Source organism: Mycteria americana, chromosome 3 (genome assembly GCF_035582795.1).
Source record: "Mycteria americana isolate JAX WOST 10 ecotype Jacksonville Zoo and Gardens chromosome 3, USCA_MyAme_1.0, whole genome shotgun sequence".
Taxonomy (NCBI): domain Eukaryota; kingdom Metazoa; phylum Chordata; class Aves; order Ciconiiformes; family Ciconiidae; genus Mycteria; species Mycteria americana.
In genome coordinates, this window is record NC_134367.1 from 77,026,157 (window position 1) to 77,051,409 (window position 25,253).

At 36.1% G+C, this 25,253-nt stretch overlaps 1 protein-coding gene across 2 annotated transcripts in view; it reads right to left on the reverse strand.

The window, feature by feature from the left end:
- PRKN (parkin RBR E3 ubiquitin protein ligase) overlaps positions 1–25,253 on the reverse strand; it is an 802,017-nt gene that overhangs the window by 204,773 nt on the left and 571,991 nt on the right. The window lies entirely within an intron of this gene.

Sequence of the window (25,253 nt, forward strand, 5' to 3'; positions counted from 1 at the left end):
CTCAGGAGTTATATGAATTTTTCTTTCAAATACTTCCATAAATATAATTTGGAACTGCATCCTAGTTTACCATTGTGGCGATTATTTGTGTTTTCTAAATTCCTACGTTCTTTGTCTGAATACTATTAATTCTCACCCTATTGGTTAGTTTCTTCTGCCTTTTTCCCTCTGACACACATGATTTTAAGAATACACTAAATCTGTATATTTTTCCACAACTGAAAATCTGTTGCCTTCTGCTGTAAGAAGAATTACAGAGAATTCAAACCAGTAGAGATCTTTTGCACATATTATATATTTTTCTAATTTCAGTGTAGCTAACTCATCAGCCCAACATATTCAGTCATCTCTCTACCGTAAAACTTGTTCTTTCAGTTGAGAATAACATTTAACTACAGTAAACTGGCATTTGTCTTACCTCCATATTATTGTGAAGGAAAGATGTTAAATTACATTCTTCTCTGTGATTCCTAAAATACTGCTGAGAATACTTCTGTACTTAAAATTTGAGTTAAAAAGCCAGATGAATCTGATGTTTTAAGAGACTGAAAGAGGAAGAAACTAATAAAGCTAAAAGAACCATCAATTAGCAAGCAAGTTTATCTACATATTTTTTTCTAACACAGCTATATCTAAGTTTAAAATATCTGTATTTGCTGCACATTAAGAGCAATGTTAAACATAAACAAGCTATTCAGAACCCTGCTGCATGTATGATTCAGCCTACTTCCAGTATGTACAACCTTGTATTTGGCATGTTGAATTTCATTTGCCTTCATGCTCTCTAATCCTCCACCTTTATTAGCAGTCATCAGAGTTCCTCATGATTTTCTCTGGCCTGAGTTTTTAACTTTATTTGGAAATTAAAATAAAATGAACCAATATTCAGAGTATTTCAGTATCCACAGTACCTCATGATTTTAGTCATGGAGTTGTAGATGTACTGTATTTGTGAAGACCAGTTCTATAATATCTGATATCATGCTGCAGCCAGAAAAAGTTAATATGGAATAAGCTTATGTGAAAAGAAATGTCATGCACAGAGCATGCAAACTAGTTCTTCCAGTCTACTTGGCCTGGATAAGATTGACTCAAGTGGACTATGTTATGTTTTGTGTAATGCAGTCCAAGACAGCAGACTTGGGTAGTGTAGGAAGCAACAAATGGTTATTTGTTTATTTGGTTTTTGCTTGTTTTTGGTTTTGTCTAGACAAAGAAGACTGAAGAAAAGGAAGGTAAGAGCTTTCAAATATGGATAAAGGAACTGCAGAGAGGCAAGAAGACAGCGTTCTCCGTGACCGCAGCCAATAGAAGAACAATGTAAATGAATCGTAGCAAAAGACATTCAGTTCATCCGTTCTGGGAAGCTTATTGATGTAAAGGACAGATGAACGCTGGAAAAGAGGTGAAACCTATGTCACTGGAATTTTTTTGAGAACAAACCTGATTATTATGTTTTAGGCATGGCATGGCATGACTGACTTGTCTTTGGGAAGGTGGGTGGACAGGGACCTCAAAGTTCTTTCAGACTACAGTCTCCAACTCTGCACGTAAGGCTGTGAATTCTTTAAGGGTTTCATATTCATATGCATATTCATCAGTTTTTAAAGTAGTGCCCCTCAGCCACCTGACAAGAGACCCCATTCTGTTAGAGGTGCATAAACAATGCAGTTGCAACAACTGTCATGTTAATTCTCCAAGGGAGAGGGGAGGCAGGGAACGGACAGAGATTGTTGTTATTAAAATTCCTTTAGTAAGGTAATGCTAAAAGGGGATTACTAAAATGGAAACACAACAGGCTGTGTTTGAACAGTCAGTGGGAGGCAGTAGGTTTTCACAAACCCCCCATATGGAGGAAATGTTCCTGTTGTACCAAATTTTTATTCTCATAGTATCAATACATATTTTAAGAGGGAATAGGAAAAGTCATGTACATCTTAAGAGATGTCATTTATCAACTTAGCTGGGCAGACACTAGGCAAATGTTCCTATATATTCCTATTTCCTAATCTGAGACAATGCCACTATACACTTCTAATAAAAAGCCAGGCCATGCAAAAGGACATCACAAATACAAAGCCTACTGAGACGTCCTTCTCCAACCCATGGATCTACTGGGTGTATAAACTTTTAATGAACAAAAGATTTTGTCCCTAATGCTCACACAACACACAGACTTAGCCAGCCAACATAGACATCACCATTTGATATAAATACCTCAGTCTGAGGTAGTTATGTAATCGAAATTGGTAGAGAAGCAAATAATGTGGAAAACCTGCCTGTACCTTAATTAACAAGATGTGAACCAGGACATGTCAGTTACTTCTTTTCAATCATTATATACTCCACCGAGTAATACTATAGCATAAAAAAAAAATTCAACTTTTAGTCCAGAAGCATTTGCACTGTAATAAAAGAAATCGCAACAAAGATGGTGAAACATCAACTTTTGCTACCCTGCAAAAAGTAAATCTCATGACAAGGCAGAAGAACTGGTATAAAAGACTACTTGATATGGCTAGAAATCCCCTTAACCCTTCTCCTTTCCCTCATCTCTTACTTTACCCATCCCTCTCTACTTTTCCCACCTGACTTGAACTGTCTTAGGAGAGAATGTGGACGTAAAATCCACGTGCTTGGGATTTTATAATTAATAAGTGGGAAGCCAGTTAGTATCTAACTGCTTTGGGTTCTGACGAAGTATTGTCCTTGAGCTGGCTACGCTGGCACTTGAATTTGCAAGTTTCTGAAAGTTTAAGAAGTAGTTTTAAAATACTTAACATGCTTGGCAGAGTTTAACTCTGTATCCTGATGTTTCCATTGCAACTCAGGACCACATGGAGACATTAGAGAGTCACTTGCACTTCACACTTACACATTCACACCTACAAAGAAGCTAGAAGAAAAAAAGTAGTGTAGGTGAATTTTAAAAGGGACTAGTTAGTTTTCAAATAGGAAAACAGTCTCTTTCTGCTAAGAAAAGAACAATTAAATTAGAATTTTAAATTTAATTCTTAAAGTGTTTCAACCACTCTTTTCCCTTGCCACTACTTTGGAAAATAACATCTGCATTGCAAAGGCAAACACGTGCAGTATTTTGGACATATTTTGTCTTCCCCTGGAACATCATTTTTTCCTAAAGGTGCTCTACCAACCTAACAGAATAGAATTTTTTTCTGAATTTCATTTCTATAATAATGATCACATCTTTGTGTCCATTACATTAGGCAAAGCTCTATAAAATGAGAGACAGCACTCTTTTGCTTTTGTTCTGTCACTTTGTTTTTACAGTCAGTCTCTCTTTGATGATAAAGAAAGTAAGTTACAGTTTGGGCCTGTATGAGACCTCAGTTTCAATAAACTTACAAATCTATTTCTAGCTCTACATGCCGAACACTTTTTTAAAAGGCCTTTGTATTAAAATTTAAAAGACTGTCAGAATGACAGTAGGCTATGTTTGTACCATTTTCTATTCTCATTATAATTACCATCATAGGTATAGATTCAAACTGCAGCATTTTTCTCTCTTGTTGCAATCCGTGGCACAAGAACGAGCTATCAGAATTTTAATGCTTCATATATTCTATAAGTTAAGTACAGTTCTGTATGGCTTTGACCTTTTCAATATTCCATAATTTGACTGACTGGCTACTCTAATTTTTCCCCTGTTTACAGTCTCAGAAACCTGTGGGGAAGAAGCAAAACGCCCAGCCAATCGAAATACCGAAGACTGAAAAGATCAAAGTAGTAAAACATACTACAGTCTTTCACAGAATATATTAGGCATTAAAATTTTCATATCACACTATAAAAAGATAACATTTTCCCCTGCAACTCTAGATACTATAAAAATGGAGACACTAGTGCAGCAAAGGTGATATCACTAAACCAAATAACACAATTTATACTACTCGTATGTTCTTGGTTTAGACTGTTACACATTTCCTCAAATAACTAGCTCTTTCCTAGCATTGAAATTAAATCAAATTCAACTTTAGTTTGATAACTTTAATACAAACTCATGATTTTCCAGTATGTGTTCCAGTTTTGGAAACTGCAGGAATAGATGCTCTGATCCTGCTGAATGCATACCACAAAACTTTTGTCAACAACAATCAACATTTCTGACTTGGCACTATGTGGAAGTTTCCATTTTCTTTGTGGTTCAGACACTGGGTGAGTCTAGTGACATAGAGGCAATTTTACATGATTTTTGTTTACATGACTCATTTGCACTCCTCCACTAGTGAGTAAATACTAGTAGGAGCAGGTGACACAAAAAAATCCATCGCTTTGCCAATACAGCATTCTACTAGGAAAAAAACAGAAACAAGGCATCTTACTATGTCAAAGATGTTAATGGTATACAATGAACAAAAGAGATTAAAAATCAAATGTAAACAACACTGAGATGATATAATCTGAATACTTTATGGATTCATTTCCATGTAATCATTGCAGCTTAATTGGGTTATGGAACTATGATGTATCACCTTGTTATCACAATGCATGTTTCTTTATCTACTTGCTAATGAAAGAGACTTAAACAAGATGAAGAGCACTAATATGATTTGATTCGTAATTCTTTCCTTGAAAACGCCCAAAGAACAGACACTCTGATTATTGATATTCTTATCAAATAGGGTGTCCTATTTGCTACCTTTTGAATGCAAATTGCTAATGTGTATCCTTAACAAGTTTCCAAATCAACACACAGTTAATTAGAAAAGTTTGTCCCTATAATGCAGATTTATCAGAATTTCTGTCTCCTCTTTAGCAGCAGACCACTTATAACAAAGACGTTCAAATGTTGTGCACAAGTTGCTCATCCTGCTTGCAAGTCTGCATTTTGTGGTATGATCAGACAGCAGGCGCAGTCACCAAGGAAACAAAGAAAGAAGCTACTTCAACATCAACCTTCACACTGGAATAACAAATATGTCTTATAAGACAATAAGAAGTTATAATATTTGCAAATAGGATAATAATTTCTGCTATAAAATTTATAATTTAATAACTCTAGCTGGCAAAAAAACAAAGACAAGGGTGTCATCTAATTTGTTGCACTGTGCTAGTGAGCAAGGTTTACAGGCAATGGTGCAGAGCAGCAAGCATGAATATTACTTACCTACTAGTCACTCAGTTATATGATTTCACGCTGTGTGTTATGCTGTTCTGTCTTTCTCCCTTCGTATTGCATTACAGTTATCAAGTATCCCATCCTGTTTATTTTTTCTTTTATCTGTCTCACGACCTGCTTCTTGTACTGTCTCACTGCAATGGCTCAACAGAACTGCAAAAGCATTTTCTAAAGGTAAAGTCTCTTACAATTTCTGAGAAAAATGCTATCCTAAAAGTTGTCCTACATGTGAATTTAGAATGAAATATCTATAACAAGAGGTACATTAGGACTCCACCGAGTAAGACTAGTAATTTGGATGGGGTCAAGGAGAATGGCCAAAGTGCTTGTATATCACTCTCTACAACTGCCTGAAAGGAGGTTGTAGCGCGGTGGGGGTCGGTCTCTTCTCCCAGGTAACAAGTGATAGGACAAGAGGAAATGGCCTCAAGTTGCGCCAGGGGAGGTTTAGACTGGATATTAGGAAATTTTACTTCACTGAAAGGGTTATCAAGCATTGGAAGAGGCTGCCCAGGGAAGTGCTTGAGTCGCCATCCCTGAAGGCATTTAAAAAATGTGTAGATGTGGTGCTTAGGGACACGGTTTAGTGGTGGACTTGGCAGTGCTAGATTAACGATTGGACATGATGATCTTAAAGGTCTTTTCCAACCTAAACGATTCTGTGATTCTATGAATCTATGAATATCAACACAGTGTCCAGGCAAGTAGATAGAAAGATTGGCAATTTGCACAGGATATGTGATATGACATGATACAGGTAAATGCCAGAAGACAGGAAAAAAAAGTTAAGTCAACGTTTATTTTCTCATAAAAACAGTGGATATAAGCTGGCTATGAATACGCTTAGATTGGAAATTGGATGATGGTTTTTAACAATCAGACGAATACGTTTCTGTAAAAAGATCCAAACAGTAGCAGCCAAAGAAAAATATCCTTATCTTGAAATACAAAGGAAAAGTACATTGTCAAATGTTTTTATTGCAAACCATTTTTCTGCATCACTTTTTACAGCCTTGGTGAATAGAGGATTTACTTTTCCTCCTGACTTATCACAAAAGGGGGATAATTACGTTTATTTTGTATGTGTATTTGGTAAAATGTAAGGACTGATCTAGAGAGTTGTCTCACTGAGTTAAACGCTGTAAAATTAAGCTTGTGATATTGCGTGAGACAATCCCTCTCCAAAGCAACTGCATGTCGTGAAGAGGAATATGGACTAAAAGAAAGATTATTTCCCATTTGAAAGCACCTGTAATTGTTCAACAATAGAGGGCATATAATTGCTTCTGTCCCAGATGCTGATCAGAAGAAAGACTACACTGACCTTCGCCAGTTTGCTTGGCAATATATGTCTAAAAACCTTGGGAACATCCTCCATAACACCACCAGAACATTTACGTTCCTCTTTATAAAAATGCTAACAGGAAATTTAGAGTTACTAAATTATAAGCACTGTACTTCAGGGAACAGCTGAGGAACAAAGATGCCAAACCTCAAGCATTACTATCTGGCAGATAGCCTAACAGAAATCAATCCAGTCCTAAAAGAAAATCTCTTCAAGACTAAGTGGAGATTTAAGAAGAGATGGCAAGCAGAAATGAAGTTCAGTTCCTAGTATAGTTGTTACTGCAATCAAAAGATATTCCTGTTTGTCACTATGCCATAAAAATAGTTGTTTGCTGACTCAGATGATAAGGTACCAATTTAGAAAGAGTGAGGACTCTGGTAAGAGGGACCTTTTAATCACTTCCATAACTGAAAGTGTCCCTTGCAGCTGGGTGGATGGAAACATGGTGTTTTTTCCAACTAATCCTGTCTGTCAACCAAGACCTAGAGCTGTCTTCACAATCACAAGCTTACAGTCTGCTCTTCTTACTATTTAATTGAATGTGAAAGAGGGTGTTAACAAATATGTTTATAATTTAATATGTTCATAACTTTACATATGGAAGATTAGTCTTTTTAGTCTTTCTCTGCAGTTGATGGTGAGAGCTTCATTTCTCCAGAGGCCAGTTCAAAGCACAAGCCTAATTTTGGTGCTCTGTGTCCTTTGCTGGAGGACTTGCTATCTCTGATTATATGGGAAGATAAAGGCACCTGACTTCACAAAGTCAGGACTATCATTTGTAGGTATCCACTATATTGCTGTGGGAGAATATTTTCACAAATGAATACTAGGAAAAAAACAATGTCAAAGGTGGAGGAAGAAAATAATTTTTTTTTATTAAGACAGAATGCACTGGAAAGCGAGAGCATTACTTTTTGAAAATAGTCTGGTTTGTGAGAGTACATGCAAAAAGTCCAAAAAATAAGATAAAGACATTCTTTTTTCCTGCCTTACTCTTAGATCTTACATGTATCAGCTCACTAAGAAAAATCTTTGGATGCAGAAAATACTAAGAGTGGAGAAAAAAGTCTATAAGAAACTTCTCTTGTGTCCTCTGCTTTTACTAAAGGCTTTTACAAAATTTCATGATCCAGCCCCTTTCCATTTTTGGAACTGAAGCCTTAGAGAGGTTTGAAAATGTTCTGAAACATTTTTCATGTGAGAAAGGCTATTTTCATGCTGCTTTGCTCCTACAAGCTGGAGAATTAATGGCTTTCTCTCAAAAGTCTCTTGTAGAGAGATTTCCAATGCCATTTAATAAACTCAAGAGGTCTGAATAAACATCTAGATCTTTGTTTGCAACCAGCTAAGCAGCTTTTGAAGTTTACTGAATGTATATTGATGCCACAGGCATCAGGTAGCATTAAATAACCTTAGTGGATTAGTTGACCTGGGTCTTACTGTTAAATATGAATAAGAAAAGTGTTTATAAAGAGAAGTTTAGGCACAGAGGCAGATTTCTGAGGCTCCTTCTCTAGTCAGTGAATGGAGATAGAGGGTTCTTCTAATCAGGAGCACTGCTCCTGGGTTCCAGATCTCCTTGAGAGTTCAGGATGACAACTGCTCTGTTGTTGTCGGCCATCTCCTCTGTTTTTGCCATGTCTTCAGCAATATGTAGGTGGAAGACATATATAAGGTAAAAGTCAAGAAATAAAATAGCATAATATCAGGGTAAGAACATCAGAATGAATGATATGTGTATCACTAATAATAAATTCCAAACATTTATCTACAGTGTGTGTTTTCCACATTATTTGAGTGAGGATTCAATGATATCTCTGAGCTTTTCAGATGCTTCATAAAATGGCATATCAAAATAAAACTGTATTTGAAACTAAGAGCACAAATGAGCACAAAGGAGTGAAGAAGTCAAGGAGACAATGAGCGGGTGGATACAGGCAAAGGAATAGTGTATGTCAGCACTACCAATTAACAAGTATCAACCATATATCTGGGAGTTGAATTATTCGCTGAAATACTTCTCTTTTTCTGCTTTTTATTTTTTTTTCTCCTCTCTGATTTCCATTAATCTATCTTTCCTTTTCCTTTTCTCTGACACACTAATATTTCCCTCTAAACTTTTCCCCTCACCACCTATACCATAGGATGATGACTTCCTCCCCTTATGGGGAAGGGGAAGAGGGGAAGAGGTGGAACTTGGAGACCTGTGCATGAAAAAAGTCCTGGAAATACAGATTTGTAATATCATAAAAATGTGAGGGGTATTAAGTATTCTGTTATACTGAGACATGCAATGGTGACCTGGAAGTGTTCTGGTATGGATTTGTCATAGGCCTTTTTGTATAACAGAAGCCTATTAAAGAGAAATCTCAGAGCTAAATTGCTTAACTGGCTTCCACATTTTGCCTGTCCAGATTTCATCTGCCATTTCTAGTGAATTCTCATGTATTTCCTATTCTATTTGTTTCTAAAAGACCTGGTTTAAACACAGTTAATTTGTCTCCTGATAATGAGCATACAGTCATATGATACAAAGCAGTTTAAAATCTCTCTGTAGGAAGTAAGCAAACTCAGCATGAATTTGATCCCAGACCTCCTCCGCTCTTCCCCTTTTGTCTAATGCAGCATATGCATAAAAAGAACATAGGTTCAAGAAAACAAATTAAATTCCAGCTGCTGGGCATTATCATTGACAATATTATTTGTTAGAACCCTGGAATATAAACCATGTTTTCTTGATAATGACGGTATTACTAGTTGCTGAGAGAGACCATAGAAGACATTCTTACACCAATGGGAGTCATTGTAATAAAATCAGCAGAAACAGGGGTAAGAAAGACAAACATTATGTAACTATTACTGAAAAGCTATACAATTCAGACCAAATCTTCTTGTTAATCAATTCAAAGTTATTCATAAAATATGTTGGGTAACCTATGAGTAAGTCTAAGGGTGCATTATAGTAGGGACTTATTTATGTCTCAATATGACAATCAACATCCATTATGTCCTCAAATTAGATCTGCATATACACAGTCCCATTTTTAAATATGTTATTCCAAAACAAAAAAAAATCAAGCTGCGTTTATACACGATGAATGCAAATTGAAAGATTTATATAGCAGCTTTGGTTTGTTTTTTATGCTGTTAAAGACAGGCTTAAATTCAGAGTGGATGCAGAACGAAGTTCTGTGTAGGTGGTCCTATGTAAGAAAATATCATAGTCACATTATCACCAAAGAATAGTTATACGTACAAGTAGGATGTCATTACTGAATTTCATAGTAAAACAGTTGGTAACTTCCAAGAGTAACAGAATTAAGGTGTAGGATGAATTATTTTAATTGGTTTTACACTTTTCAGATATGCTATCTATGCCTGTAAGCATCACACTCCTTCCTAAATTCCGTCTGCCTCATTTTGTCCCCTCTTCACTTTCTTCCCTTCTGTCCTGCAAGACACAGGCTATCTCTCAGGGGTTAGAAGAGGAAGGAATGAGTTCACAAGGATGTACAAATACTCTTATGTTCATGTGCCTGGGAAGATAACGCAAATCATTTGCCATCTGTTGACTCCATCTTGCTAAGCAAGGGACCAACTGCACTGCTGTCCAAGGCGGGTGGAACGCAGCCCTCTGTTTTCTATTTCATTCTAATGACTAAAACTTGTGATAGCTTAGAGTGGCCCAGGAAACAACAGAATATAGATCTCCTTTACTCTTCCATTTTCAAGTTATAGGACATACTAACATGCTTTGATAAACAGGTAGATCTCCATGAACCTACCATGAAACTACTCCAGTTTCTCAAAGTGCTGCATAAATTGCATGGCTGTAGCAGTCAGTCAATAACTGGTTGTTCCGATACCTGCCAAAGGAAGGGATGCCCCTCTCTGATCAGAGATAAGGTAATACTGTGATTAATACTGTGAACATGCTGCAGGATGCATCAGTGAGTATTACAATGGCAAACACTAATTTAAAATCTCAGATGTCATCAGACTTGAATGCAAAGATGAGTCACATTGTCCCTCTGAGACAACTCCATCTTGGGGAAACAAAGAGAAGTCATAGCTTTATATACATATTTAGGTTTACAATAAATTGGATTACTATGATTTGCAGAACTAGCAGGGACAAGTATTAGAAGGCATATTTAAAGGACAATACTTCCTTTCCTGCTGGAAAAAAAACAACAGCAAGAAAAATTTTGTATTGCCATGTGTTATCCATAGACCGGAAATCTCAGCAGCTTTGGAAAACAGAGAAACAACAAAAGTTGTGGGGGAAAAAACTTGATGCTCTTGCAAACTGAAGAATAAAACTCGAATTAAATCAAGAAGACTAAATAGCAAAAATGTAACATTTTGCTTATAAGGATCCCCCCTCCCCCTTTTTTTTTTCCTTAAAGAGCATAATCTAAATGCCATGGAAGTCAGTCAGAATATTTCTACTGATTTTAGTGGAGTTCAGAACAGTTCAGTTCCTGTGTCATGCAGGTTTATATGCACAGAGTCAGGGTAAATGTACTGCAAAATCTGCACAATTTACACAGCTAGAAAGATGACGGAAAAAGCAATGACCTCTGTGCTGAGAAGACAGTAGAAGTAAAGAGCCATATCCAACTCATGTTATTTGCTGCAAAAACAGAAGGATTGGTACACATAGTGTGGTGCTATGCTGTGAACAGTCACTGTACATTCAACACAGTAACATTTCCATGTAAAGAGTTGTGCAACAAACCTGCAGGAACAATCTCATGTTCTAAGGAAAACACCAGGAAGCTGGGTTTGCTTCTCTTTCCTCTGTTGGTTAGGAAATGTGTAGTTATCTATATGTATCTACTGCTCTGTTTGGGGAAATGATTAATGCCAAAATTAATTTGTGCTTGATTATTCATCAAAGAATTCCATAAATACTACTGAAAAGTAGGACCTACCAGAAATAATGAAAAGCCACTAGATAGAAGGAGCTGACCACAAGTCATTAAGAGGTTTTGCGTATTAAGAAAAATATTGCTCTAAACCTCTAGAAGTCCAGAGAAACATCTGCTACAACTGTAACTCATGTTGAAATAAGCTGCATGGGAGGGGAGTGGACTAAACACCAAGAGAACTTAAACAACTCATAGTTCCCAGTAAACCTGGAGAGTCAATGCCCACTTCAGAATTTAGCGTATGGAAATCAATTTAAAAACACATATTCACTTATTCAGATATCACAGCAGAGAAACCTAAGTCCTTTGGTATGATTTATTAGATGTCTTTAGCTTCCTCAACTACAAATAAAATCAGTGGATAATCTGAAAACATAAAAAATTAAAACTAACTTAAATATCAGTTTCCTAATATTTAGGCTTTGCAATTCGCCAGTGCAGTCAATTTTCAGCTGTGTTAAATGATAGGAATGTTGGGCTTCAAATCTGAACAACACTCAGACTTTAGTGATTCACAGTTAATGCTTTTCCTTGTCATTTAGGTCACTAAATATATATAATTTTGGGGGGGGATTTGTTGTATTTTCTTGTTGAAAAATACCACACTTGCTGAATATTAGACTTACAATGTTCTAAAGAGGCACAGCACCATTTTTAACAATATATCTACCTACTGTCACAACATTGTGATGCAGGTATTATGCCACATTCTGGCCATGTACATTACAAAATTTATATTCCTACTCTGTCACACATCACTTACTGAAAACATCCTAACAGCCTGTTAATAGTTTAACAAGTAAAATGATAAATATAGGTTTGGAATATGAACAGTTTGAGTCTGTCCCCATTGACGTAGCTTTATATGGCACATATTTTTTTACTCCCTTGTGATTCAGCCTCCTTTTCATCCACAGATTTGGAATGTATTTGGATATTTTTTCTTTTTCCTTTCTGCACTACTAAAAGAAATTCTTATGTCTTATTTTATCCCTTTTTATCAATTGTCTATCATGCATACACATTTTGGTGCTGACTAGCAATGGAACAAGAGTCAAGATACTACGTACAGACTTAGTGACACAGTTAATAGGCAGAAAAGTAGGATGTGAATTTACATTGCAGCAGTGAATGGCAGCACTATGGACATTCTTACTAGTAGTTTTACTATTTGAAGCTTTTGACTGTTTAATTTAGGGCTTTGTGGACTGCTTGGATGAATCTAAAAACTTTAGCAATGCACTGCAAACAGGATCAAGCCTAAAGCTGAAAGACTTGCAGCTCATTTTCAAGAATCAACTCAAGCAAAGATACATTTAGGCTAATATCATCATTACAAGTCAATCATGGGTCAACCAGGTACTAGAAATACATCTACAGAACAATGGAAAACAAATCTTAGTTATTCAGCAAATTTCCTATGTTGAAAATGCAACAAATATGTTTTATGCTGCACCAGCCACCATTATCTACTGAGAAAGAATAAAAAGTGGGAAATAGTTCTTTCTGCTTACAGAAAGTATATTTTTTCACTAATTTTGCTCCAACTCCCTTCCCACATAAGTTAATGGTAAAACTTCTACTGATCAGAACAGAATGATCAAAACTTTGATACAGGAAACTTTTCCCGGTTTTGTTGAAAATTAAATCTAAATTAGTTCAACACAAGATCTGCTAGAAAAGCAGTGAGTTTATGAACCTGTTTCATAAACATGAACAACTTAATGCAATACACTCAGGCCAATATATGATTCTAATAGAGAAAGAGACAGCTGAACAAAGTGACTCATCCAAGGTGTGATGACCCAGGAAGCATCTGATGGGGAAAAACAGAGCAAGAAAAAAGCAGAGATCAACTAACTGTCTTTGGACTTTCAAAAGATTTGGAAGACTACTATAATATGAAGTTAAAGCTGCAACTCAGTTGTATGCAAATAATTTGATTTTTTTCCTTTCAATGTATTACCCCAGGGATTCCCTTTAACATTTTGTAGTACAGCAAAAATATTTCATACTTTGCAATAATTTACAACCACCGTGTTCCAGAAACCACCGTCATTTGAAATGTGCAAGAAGATAAGACACTAAAATTCTGCTGCCCTTTTTTCCCCCTTGGCATTTAATTTAACTAAGCTGCTGACTGAACTTACTGAAAACCTGTCAAACATTCAATCATTACGTAAAGCTGTATTTTTGGTCACAGAACCACTTTTCATAGCAATCTAAGCTGCAACTGTACAGAATATAACAGACTTCATACCCCCAAAACACATCAGTCTTTTACAACTAATAGTGAAAAACGTACTCTTTTTCTGAGCAGAGGGGCCATCCATCACATACATAGTATCTGCATTCAGATGGTTAACAAGTGAATTAGAAGTAATCATACAACATAAAGCTCTTCACTAGAAATCAGAGCACTCTGGGAATGAGAATCATTCACTGTTCCCTAAACTTAGAGTAACACAGACTCTGAAACAACTGCCTGGCTGATTTGTTCTGTTTTCAAAACCAATTAGATAGATTCATTAAGTTAAACTTTTGCACAAAGGTAATTTTAGGGTTTTTATCTCGTATTTGCTACCCTCCACTGGGAGGCTGATTTTTCTTAGCAATTGCTCTGAATGCAGTACCTAATGAAGATTTCCACTTTGGTCATAAGCAGACTCCAAGGCCCCCAAGACACAGAGCAAAATTGCCATTATATTGCAGGGGAAAAAACCTACTATAGTAGTCATTACCAAGGGTAGGTAGAAAAACTAGACTAATTGGAGGAGACTTTAAGAAATAAGAATACTTAAGTGGTAATGCATGAAAGGGCCTTGATATCCCCAAATACTGTCCATTTTAGATGCCTCAAAAGGGTCACAGGGTATGTGCGAGGAAAAAAGCAACGCAACCAAGATGGTTCCACCGCCATTAGGAATGAGGAAACAAAAGCCTAGGCCTATTTGCCTGAAATCTAGTTTCACAGGCATCCCAAGATGAATTCCTCTTTTCTCTACAAAGTATTTTCTGCTTAGAAACAGGATTTACTGCTTAGTCTGCTTAGAAATAGTAGTTTACTCTGCTTCTGGTGCCTACTTTTCAAGAATAGTGGTTGTCTTCTCTGCTTCACCTCACCAAGGAAGGAGAGAAGACAATCTAGGCGTCAGATGAAAAGGAAAACTGTATTTTCACTAGAACCGTGATGGATATAGAAACGGTCTCTCACAAAGCAGGGCATTTTCCCTAGTTATCTCATTTCTTGCAACTGTACAGTAATGTCAGATTACAAACAGGACTGCATGCTATGTAAAGGGTGCATAGGAGACACCACGGCTTCAGTGAAGCCTGGGAGAAAAGCCAAAATGGTATGAATGGACATGTATTTTCATATAGATCAATGGACTAAGCCCCCTCTTTAGCTCTAGTTTTCACTGAATCACTGGCTGTAGAGTTGCGACAAATGAATCCATAATACTGCAGGGAGGTGATTAAACTTTAGCATGACAAATGCTTATGTGTTTCTGTATTTTCTATAACTAACAGCTGCAAGCATTGGCTTCACTCATTAAAAAAAACAGACCCCAATTTCTATAAAATGAAAGTTGCAAAATCTAAACCATCATTTATAACATGAATAAATTGAGAGAGGTATTTGAAAATAAAGGTAATTACTGCAGGGATTTCTAAGTCACCCTCTGATGGCATCCATCTGCCTGAAAAGTAATATCATTTGTGACACCAGCTACACAGCTGCAAGAGATGAGCTACTTTAAGAAGCGTCCATCCTGATTTAATACTGGTTGATGAACCACAGAAAAATAAAATATTCTACTCTTTAAATATTTATCATATTGTTTAAATATTAAAGATTAAATTTTTCTTCTTGATTGTCAAATCAGTATTATACAGGTTGGAAATTTGTTTACAGTCTCTTACAATAGGATCACTCCCTGTCAGTGTCAGATGATATCATTTGCAAGCCTCTGGCTGGTGACAGCTTCCTTGCTGTGAGATGACAAGTGTAATTAAAACTTCAGTTTCAGATACATTTGCATTTTATTCCTGGTGAAAAGTGTTTCTACTTTATGAATGTTCAGACTGCAGGGTTGATCAAAAATACTGACTATTCCTACAATTCTGTCTTAGGATTTGCAGACTGAAGTGAACAATCATTGTTGAAAGTCCCTCAGAATATTATATTTCTATTTCTTCAGTGACAAATGCAGAAAAAGCAGTGAATTTATGCCAGGGTAAAAAAAGGATGTGAATAAGTTTTTTTCCTCTGAGTGAGCTCAGTATATTTCACAAATATTGGGAAACTCTGAAGAAATCCTTCAAAATAATATTTGTTAAATAATGGTAAACATGAAGGTAGTAAAAATGGTAAAATTAAGCAATTAAGCATGACTATTAGTCAAAGCAATGAAAAAGGCAGACCCCATCTTACCAGGAGATTGCAGTAAATGATGTACTTTTAAAGATATGACAGAGAATCAGAAATAATCTGAACCAGACCTCTAGTACTAAATAAGCAAATTATTATGAAATTTCATATCTGCATCCAAGCTTTGTGCTGGCTTTACTGCCAGAGCTACAGATCTACACATTTATAAATGATGCAGGTATTCCGCTGTTTATCAGAAATACACAGCTCAGCTTATTGTAATGCACAGTGTTTTAGAAAACTTGACACTTCAGAGTTGCTATTACCAGGCAGGTAAGACAGAAGCTATGTTGCTAAGGAACGATGAGGTGAGGTATCTAAGTTATCATTTGAAAAAGGTAGATCTGAAGTTGTCATTACTGCAGGTAGAAAAAGGAAGATATTTTCAGCTAACAGTTCAGTGGAAGTCCTGGGCTAAAAAGCTGAAGAAAAGTGGGCGTCTATCTAAACTTTGCTGATAATTCTAATCAAAACCTATCACAGAGATTTTCTTAGCAAATGACTTGAGCTAAACACAAAAACATGGATTATATTTCTAGGAAAAATGACAGATCCTCCACTCTTCTCCCAATCACAAATATGCAGGAGCGTATTTCCAGTATTTCTCCAAGAGAAACAGATACTACTGCTTGGTCAACAAAAATGATTGTACATATTTTCGTATCCAGCAATGCATTGCATTCTTGTTCTCAGGATTTTGCACTATTCTAGGATTTTATGTGATATTTATAATTCAAACACTGAACAGTTGTGATTATAAATATGGATATATATCATAAACATATACTTGATTCTCTGAAAAACACTCTTTTCTACATAGAATTGCTCATCTAATGATTCTGCCCACAGATTTTTTTTTGTTTATTTTTATTCATTTCTATTTTATTGACTTATAAAAGTTATTTAGGCAGTTTTGTTTTAGGAGATGGTTTAGGACATTGGTTGCCTTGTTTTGTAAATTCCTAATCTATCTGTAATTAAAATAGCCCATAACTGTGAGAAATCAGTCTTTAACTGCATATGAATCTCTGAGAATTAATACTTAGGACTGTTTCTACCCCCTTTTCTCACAATACATGGAACCTGGGACTCAGTGCCCCAGGATATTAGAGGAAGACCGGGACAAACTGGACCAAGAGAGTTTACACACCTTGTCCAAAGGATGCTGGAGCTCAGGAAGGCCCAATACTGTATCTTTTCTGAAATGCAAATAGCTATACCATGATCAGTATGTTTTTTTCTTAATTCTTTCCTGAAACATCGGCGAATGTTAGCTCTTGGAGAGCCTGGCATTCCACAGCAGGTGAACTTCATGTCTACACCACTATAATGGCCTTGTGTTCTGTGATGTAGTCATAGAGTTTTCAGGCTTTATAGATGATTTCTAAGCCTACCATTAATTATTTCAGAGGAAAATAATAAAGTATACTGCAAGTATAACACAGGATATGCTTCCAGTTTCTCTTATATGCAATCAACATATTCTGTTGCATTTTTTAATCCATGAGATAAAACAGACATGGGTACATGCATTGCCCGTGTCTTCCGCAAATTCATTTGTAGCAAATCAAGAGGAAGCTACAGATGAAGAAGTCTCATGTACTGGGCCAACGTTATTTCTCATCCTCCGTGTCCAAGGCAATGTAGCTCTTGTGACATTCCCTGTTTTACAACAGGGAAGTGAGAATGTGAAGGCATTCAAGGGAGAAGGTCAGACAAAACCGACGGGAAGTTTGATATAATCTTTTGAAATATCTTGATTCTTGGCTACTCTTTGAGCTGGAATGCACAGCTGAATTACTTTAGACAATAATTTGTAGTATTAATGAAAAATCCTGAGGTTAATCTCTGTAAATAATCAATTTAGATTTACACTTTAAATTATGGGAACCTATAAATTACAGAGCTTCCCAGGCTCCCCACAGCATTTTCTTCCCTATGTTCCCTTCCCAGTTCCCATGCATCCTTATACCAGGGCTGCAGAGGAGTACTCAGAATGAAACTTGATGGGTCTTCAACCACATCATCACTACAGAATCCCCTCTTGCCAGAAATGGGAGCCCTTTCCAACACTGCAGCCCTTTAAACTGTTCTAAGGGATGACAGCAAAGGTGAGTCTCTAATCTTTGTCTCATGAGCTGTGCCAGTGACAGCATATCATACCTCACATCAGTGGACTTAGCATCCCTGCCTCTAAGACAGTGGTAGATGGTGATAGAAGATAGTGGTACATTCTTTATCAACTTGAGGAAAGGACTGGGTGGCAGACAGCAGGCAAGAACTCATGCTTCAACATAAAAGAGACTTTCAGTCACAAAAACCCCAATAGCAACCAAACCCAAATTTTAAATGCATAAACTGTATTTTGGAGTTACTGGCAGAGAATAAGCACAGAATCATACTACAGCATTTTCAGAGTCACTTTGGAAAGTTGAGCTGCACTTTAAACAGTAGCATGAAGAGTGTCTAGACTGTAAAGAGTATTAAAATCAATTGTGGGAGTATAGATCACTCTATCATACACTATCCAAAGACTGTAATTGCAAGTTAGCATTCTATCTACATCTAAGGCTAACAAGATAAAACTGCAAAAAACCTAAGTTATTGTCTGACATCACCATACATAATAAATAACATGTCCTCCATTCCATAAGGGAATTAAAAGGGCGTACATGTATTGTACAGATGCCAATTTTATCTCTGATGTAACTCTATGGAATTAGACAAAGGGTCATTTGGCCAAATAGCACATACAAAGAAAATAGGTCAGACTTTAAGGCCGATGTACAAGCAGACCTCAAAAGTCAATGGGATTAATCTATGCCTTCATATTCCCAACAGTGTTTATAGTTTTAATAGTGACTGCACTGAAATCACACTAACTCCATGCTACCACAAAAACTGAACAATATTTCAGCAAACAAATACTGTATGTTTTTGTTACGTGCTTTCCCAATATAATGTCATGGCAGTAACTAAAGCTAAATTTGAAAATGAAAATGCTTTTTTTAATATACAACACCAAACTTGAAGGCATTGCCTGTCATCCCCAGTTGAGCCAAACTCATGATACCAAGAACAAATTTTCATTCCATAGAGAACAATAGAATTTGACCCTTTGATCTTAAAAAAGTTTCAAAGATAGAATATGTAATAAATGTATGCCCATTTGATAAAGACTATTCAGATCTGTAACACTGGCTTGGCTGATCATCCCTGGGAAGTCTGCGTTTCTCTTTTTTTTTTTTTTTTGGTGAGAGGAACTTGAAAGGGTATGGCTCTCATAAACTAGTCCTGTACTAGGTCCTTGCCTTGAACAAGCAAGAGAAAACAGTGCACAGCAACAGTGAAGACAAAAGGTAGTGGTATTGTTTCGAAGGAAGAGAGTGTGGAGAAGGAGAGGACAAAGGGGTCTCAAGAACTCAGGGAAGACCACATCAGCTGAAGAACTCTTTCAAGCACAAACAAAAGGGATAAACTTTATTGCTCTGTAAGAACTTACACCATACTGATACAGTTTTGAAACAATGTCAATTTAATGCACAGAGAGCAGCCTCTGCAACAAACAAATGCACCCAATTGCAGCAAGAAACCTGAAGGCTACATTCCTGCAGCTTGAAATGTCATTAAATGCATAAACGTTAGTAGTCCTATTTATTTGTAATGCTCAGAGAGCCACGCACCTTCTAAAATTAATAAGCAGCGTTCCAAACTACTCCAGCTTCCCAGATTTAATCACCATTAAACCATTTATGATGGTTCCTCCACAAGGGACTTAATATTCTTTGATATTCTTATGTATAATTACTTCTTATAATCGGTGCATAGCTATTAAGTGATGTACTGCTAAACCTCCAGGTTTCAAATGGATAAATATTAGCCTAATGTGCTCAATCAATGCATAGAAATAGCTTTAAGCACTTTTCCTGCAAGGGAAAATATTTACCATATATCATAGTTAGATTAGCTTGAGGCACTAAGCAGCTGATAGAGGAGGATTGAAAGTCTGGAAATCACTTTAAAAGTCCTTGCATTTCTGTGAAGGACATCTTCAACAGAGAGGCAGAAAAGAAGAAGTGAGCTCCGTTACCTTGAGCTTCCTATAAAACAGAGTACTTAGGATCAGAACCGTGTCAGAATATTTGCTTCATGAGACACAAAATGCTCCTTTCTATAGAGAAAAATCACTAGAGTATACAAAGAGCTTCTCATCTCTTTAGTTTACTGAATTTTTCAATCTAAATGACAGCAGCTCTGGAGTAGGTTGTTAATAAATAAACCTCCTCCACTGAAGTTTACACTGTAGCTGGGGTCATGCCTGGCAAGATATACAATTAATACATTAGACCTAATGGCACAACTCTTAAACAACATAACTTTTAATAATAATAATCAAAGAGTACCTTCAGTGCTTCTCAGTCTGAAGATGAGGGGCAGGTGGAATAATTTCTATGTAACTTAGAGAAACTGCAACACTGTATTCAAACTGAGCTGTTTGATTTTCTTCTTCATCGCCATTTAATAAAGTAAAAAAGAAAACAAAAATTGTGTTTTGCAGGTGTGAAGTCAATGTTTTAGGGATTCTTTCTGTCCAGAGAAACATTTACTTGCTTCAAGAGTAGTGCTATAATCAAGTTAACAGTAAGTTTAGCTAGAACTGCAGGTACATTTATAAACAAAGTTAGAAAACTACACAACACTTTCCACTGCAAAGAGGTAAAGTTTCCCTGAGCAAATATATCACATGTAAATAATAATCTTAAAATTTTTTGTTATTTTTTGGTTAATTGACAAATGAATTCTTATTTCCTCAAATGTACTGAATGTGAAATGATTGCTTGGATATGTTAAGTGGGCTGAATATATAATTTTCCAAATTACAGGCTGTTTACTACCTATTTGATTCAATTATTGTTCTTCCTTTCGTCATTTATTATCAAAGTTGAAGATTCTCTTACACGTGGGAACAAAAATATGGAATTGATGAATCTCATCAAAATATTCTTAGTAGTACTGTTAAAATGCTTTTGCCGTTGCTGTTTTTACTCTAGCACTCAAAACTGGCACACATGGTTTAGGATTCTGAACACCGTTCATTTTGCTTCTCCATTTGATTTTTTCCGGTTATATAGCACATAACTGACCATGGACGGGTAAAACACTAAAATATGAACTAATTTTAAATAAAATACCCTTTGTTTGCCCTCCTTTTGAATTAGTTCATAGCTAAACCGTGAGCAATTAAACTTTACAAATTACTCGTCTTTCAGTTTCTTGAAAAGAAATTGTATTTTTGAATGGAGTATGTTGCAATCCTTCATGAAAGAAAAGTGTACTTTCTTTGGAGCTTGATTTAATTCAAATTCAATATATTCTTTCAATAGAAAATAGATTGTACTGAATAACATTAACAAAAATGAGCAATTACTTGAAAGCAGAGTGCAAGAGGGTAAAGTAAAATGATCTCAACCATGGTTTTGAAAAGAAAGTTTTTGCAACTTTTGAAAGGTAGCTACACAATGTGAGGACAGAATCATGTTCCTTTTAACTCAAATTCTTGTTTCATAGATTATTTCTTATTTAACATACAATGGAATTGCTGTCACTTCTAGTAAATCAGGATATTTCTTCCTTTTCTTTAGCACTTTTTCAGTGCTTTCTTAATGAATTTGCTGGCAGGCTAAAACCAGCAAGGACAGAAACAACATGTTTCTGCCATCTTAGCAGAGATTCAGGACGAACAATAACTGCGAGAAAGGCTCCTCACATTACTATGTCTCAGTCTTAGAAAGCAGAGGAAGGAGCAGGACAAAATCAGCGTTTTGATGCCTTAGTTGAAAACAAAATCAACTAACGCCAATTTTCCAGCTCAGTTTTTGCCAAATTCTACTGTGACTGAGCATTCCCTTCATTTTTCAGGATAAAATGGAAGAGTCATTTTAAGCCAGAATTTCAAGCACAGATAACAAAATTTTGCATTGCTGGATCATGAGAGCTGGATTCACTACGTTTCCTGAAGGCATTCTTCATCTTTCATTAGCCAAAAAAATGCCTCCAATCCTGATGGCTGCCAACTCAGTGAAGAAGCGAGCCCCTGACTGTAAATAGGCTAATTTTTTTTTATTGCAGAAGACAGTTCTTGTTCAGAGCTGAAACACATTGACTGACTGATGTAGGAAATTATTGGGATTCCATGGTCATTACTCTTCTTTTTCAGTAATGGATACAAGTGTTTATCCTCAGGATTTTCTGATCCTGTTTTCTAATGCAAGATTTACATAATAAATATCTAACTTCACTAACCTACAGCATTGTTGCAAGGTTTTGAAAAGTAGATGATGTACATGCACTGAGCTAAATTATGTATAGCTGTAAAAAAAGCAATAAAAATTACTTAGAATGAAGGACATTTGCACAATTAAAACTTAATTTAAGAACAGATCTGGCATATAACTGCAAAAGCAGAACAGGACAGGAAACAGCTTCTGCTAAAATAATTAGTTTTCTTCCATTTTCTGTGTTAGGTATACTACAGTTATTTCATCTCCTCCTGCCCCAACCATTATACTAGTTAGTTACTTCTTCAAACAGAAAAGAATAAGGTTATTTTTCAGCTCTAATACTTGGAATACTGTATCTCTAGGAAGAAGAGGCTTTGCACAGATGACAGCACAGAATTTTCTTGGCAAATACAGTTTAAATTCAATTGATATGAACAAGAGCCTAGAGTTTCAAAAATGCTCACTACTCATCAGCTCTCACTGTTCTCAGTGGGAACCACTGGGTGCTGAGCGCTTTTGAAAAAAACCTTTCTCTGTACTAGATGTCTGACTTGGAGCTGCGGCATTATGAAGCTATTTTTAAAACCTGGCCCAATATTATTTATTGTTGTATTGTAAGGCAGGGTGATAAGACCCTTTGTCTAGGACTACGTACTATACATTTTTACAGTACTATAAAGAATTATAGGAACATGTAGCAAAGATAAAATGTGCATTCATGAATGTGGTTAACATAACCAATTAACATTATGCAAGTAAATGAGCTGTTTGTTTGTTATTGCATTGTAAAAGAAATAATATTTGCATGCTCAATTTACCTCATACAAAAGGATCTAATCTGTTGATTCCCAAATACATTGTGAAAAGAAATGTGCATGTGAAATCAATGGCTAATTGCACATGTAAACCCTATACAGTTTTAATTGTAATAGTTCCTTCTGCCCATAAAAGTGCACAAATTCAGTTTATGCATTCAAACAATCTAATTTCACCAGGTGTCTATTAAATTGAATTTGCCATTGTAAGATGCACTTAAGGACATTAAAAAACTTGCAAAGTGTAATTCTGTAATCCAAAAGTGACTCCATATGAATTTTATACTGCTCCACAACCAACTTATTCAGATTCTACTATCTTTATTAGATTTTAGTTCTTAATTCATTATTGAAGCACAGTTCAAGGATGAATGAACTACCTTATGTTCATTATTTGTTCTCAGAATTATTTAATAAAACCTTGCTACAGGTCTACAGTTGTGTTAGTCACTGATCAAAACAAAGAGGTTTACAGAGAGTATCAGCAAACAACAGTAGCTAAAACCTCCGTTTTTGTCATATGATTATTTACTTACATGTCCTTAGAAAAAAATCTCTGCAAAATCAGAATAATGTAATGGGGAAGGGGGGAGTACTATTGAACATAAACAGCTCTTTCCCAGTCTCACTATTTCAACAGTCTCACTACGTGTGTTTCCTGATTAGCCTTCAAATAACACAGAATAAAAAAGAACTGTGTAAGACTATGAATTTAATTTTTCTTGCAGTATGATGTATAAATGTCATGACAGTGAATCTTCATAGGCAGAAACATGAGGATCAGAAAAGTCTGTAAGAGGAATCTTATGGAAGGGACAAGAAGAAAATGGGATAAGGAAGTTTATCGTAGCAGCAACAATAAGTAAAGAGGCATCCAACCAACCTTTATTTTCATATTGTAGGCTAACTATTGAATTTTCAGGGTTGATAGAGAAAATGTTATTTTTAGTTGCAGACAAAGTATATTTAGTAGTACTCAAAAATACAATAAACACCGCACTGCAGTGCCATTGTTTCATTCATTATTCAGAGTGCAATCATAGTATATAGAGTGCTGCACAAACTCCCCATTTTCGGTACCTGGTTCAGTATCACATGGGCTACAAACTCCTTAGTGACTCCATGTGAATGAATCATAACAAAAACTTTGGAATGAGGCAACCATATCAGTAATTCTGCACCTGGCACGACACATGACCTGCATATTGAGGGAACTGGCAGCTTTGTGATTCGTAAGCATTACCTCATTATGCAGTGATGAACTAATAGCTGTGTTAGCTGCCACCACCAGCTCCTTGGACAGATGGAGAGCCAGCAGTGTCATAGAATGCACATATTAAAATCCTTGTTCTTGCTGAAAGCAGAAGTGCAAAGAGCAGTTTGTTTTTCTGACGACTATGTCTAGGACATCACCTAGCATACAAAAAGGCCTTTGAAATATCCCATTACATCTGCCTCTGCTAAGAAACCAAAAACTCAGAAATATTAGCCCCGTTGTAGACCTTTCCCCTACATCCCTGAAAGCAATGTTCTTCTTTATCACTTGGCCCAAATAAAAATGTCGCAAAGTACATTCAGATAATCAGAGAAATAACGCCTTTCTCTTTTTCACTGGGCCTCTGGACAACAGTGAACCTCCAGGATTCAACAATTATCTTCTTTCCAACCTGCCTAATCAGGACTAAGTCTCTTTTCTTCTTCTAGTCTACTCCAGCAATTTCACTGCTGCTGCAATGAAAACCTGAGATTCTAGAGGAAGACTCAGAAATCCCAATTTCTCTGTAGAACTCTGTAAAATGTACTGTGCTGAAGTACTGAGGAAATGTTTCCAAGGAAACCTCAATAAAAAGAGAACTTCACCTGATTTTCTTTTTTGTATCTGATATCAAGTTCAATGAGAGATGTCCTAAGGCTTGCAAACCTTTTCAACTGAACTTTGGCCAATTCATGACTTCAAAGAAACTGCAGAAAATAAAAGATTTTTTTCAGCTCAAATTGAAAACGAAGCGTCAGACTCTTGTTTGATTGAATTGCACATGCATTCTACTGTTTTTAGAGCAGGAGTAAACCTAAAAAACATATTTGGGAGTTAGGTATTTCTGAATGCATGTAAATTAAAATTAGGCCCAGATCTGCCCTTTTGTGTGCATGCATTTAAACACATTGTTTAGTGATGCTAGTTTCAGTGGAGCTGCTTCTGAGTTACTTTTGGAAGGTATCACATATGGATCCAACTTCAAATGAACTACTGAGAAACAGTTCTGCAAAGGCTTATTACAGGGGTTTTGTAATACATAAAATAT